Source organism: Pyrgilauda ruficollis, unplaced genomic scaffold (assembly GCF_017590135.1).
Source record: "Pyrgilauda ruficollis isolate IOZ18807 unplaced genomic scaffold, ASM1759013v1 scaffold1112, whole genome shotgun sequence".
NCBI lineage: Eukaryota > Metazoa > Chordata > Aves > Passeriformes > Passeridae > Pyrgilauda > Pyrgilauda ruficollis.
Window position 1 is genome coordinate 5,331 of NW_024509345.1, and position 1,463 is coordinate 6,793.

Here is a 1,463-nt window from a genome sequence, read left to right on the forward strand (position 1 = left end):
CTACGCGGTGGTGCCGGCGCTGGGCCGGGGATTCTGGGGCAGTTTCTGGGGGGTTTGGGGGTTTTTCGGGCGGTTTGTGGGGGTTTTTGAGTGTCCTGAATCAGAATTTTGGGGTCCTAGTCCCGTTTTTGGGGTTCCTGACCCCATTTTTGGGGTCCCAGGCCCATTTTTAGGGTTCCTGACCCCAATTTTGGGGGTCCTGACCCCATTTTTTGGGGGTCCTGACCCCGTTTCTCCCCGTTCTCAGCTGGCCTGCGAGTGCTGCTCATTGGGCTGGGGCTTCTGGGGCAGTTTTGGGGGATTTTGGGGCAGTTTCTGGGGGGATTTTGGGGCCCTGAATCAGAATTTTGGGGTCCCAGCCTCATTTTTGGGGTTCCTGACCTTGTTTTTGGGGTTCCTGACCCCGTTTTTCCCGTTCCTGGCTGGCCTGCGAGTGCTGCGCGCTGCTGCCGGCGCTGGGCCGGGGATTCTGGGGCAGTTTTGGGGTATTTTGGGGCAGTTTTGGGGTGGTTTTGGGGCAGTTTGTGGGGGTTTTTGAGTGTCCTGAATCAGAATTTTGGGGTCCCAGTTGCATTTTTGGGGTTCCTGACCTTGTTTTTGGGGTTCCTGACCCCGTTTTTGTATGTTCCCAACTGGCCTGCGGGTGCTGCGCGCTGCTGCCGGCGCCGGGCCGGGGATTCTGGGGCAGTTTTGGGAGGGTTTTGGGGGTTTTTCGGGCGGTTTGTGGGGGTTTTTGAGTGTCCTGAATCAGAATTTTGGGGTCCCAGTCCCGTTTTTGGGGTTCCTGGCCCCGTTTTTCCCGTTCCTGGCTGGCCTGCGAGTGCTGTGCGCTGCTGCCGGCGCTGGGCCGGGGATTCTGGGGCAGTTTCTGGGGGTTTTGGGGCAGTTTTGGGGTGGTTTTGGGGCAGTTGCTGGGGGTTTTTGAGTGTCCTGAATCAGAATTTTGGGGTCCCAGTCCCGTTTTTGGGGTCCCAGTCCCGTTTTTGGGGTTCCTGACCCCGTTTTTCCCGTTCCCAGCTGGCCTGCGAGTGCTACGCGCTGCTGCCGGCGCTGGGCCGCGGTTTCTCGCAGGGGCTGCGGCACACGGAGTGCTGGCACCAGCAGCTGCAGGGGGTGCTGGCCACGCTGCACGGGCTGCTGGGGGCGCTCTTCGAGGGCTGCGAGACTGGTGAGGGCTGCTGCAGGAATTTGGGGGGGATTTGGGGTCATTTGGGGAGGATTTGGGGTGGTTTGGGGGGGATTTGGGATCTTTTGGGGGGGTTTGTGAGGGATTTGGGGGGTCCTGGGCTGCTGGGGGCGCTCTTCGAGGGCTGCGAGACTGGTGAGGGCTGCTGCAGGAATTTGGGGGGGATTTGGGGTCATTTGGGGAGGATTTGGGGTGGTTTGGGGGGGATTTGGGATCTTTTGGGGTGGTTTGTGAGGGATAAATTCCTCAAATCCCACCCAAAATTCCACCCAAAATC

At 59.5% G+C, this 1,463-nt stretch overlaps 1 long non-coding RNA gene across 1 annotated transcript in view; it reads left to right on the top strand.

Annotated features, from left to right (window-relative positions):
* Nucleotides 1–1,164, top strand: part of LOC121358955 — a 1,913-nt gene extending 749 nt beyond the window's left edge. The window contains exon 3 of the long non-coding RNA XR_005955976.1: nucleotides 1,018–1,164. This is a non-coding gene — a long non-coding RNA (uncharacterized LOC121358955). The remainder of the gene's footprint in view (nucleotides 1–1,017) is intronic.
* The last annotated feature ends 299 nt before the right edge of the window (nucleotides 1,165–1,463 follow it).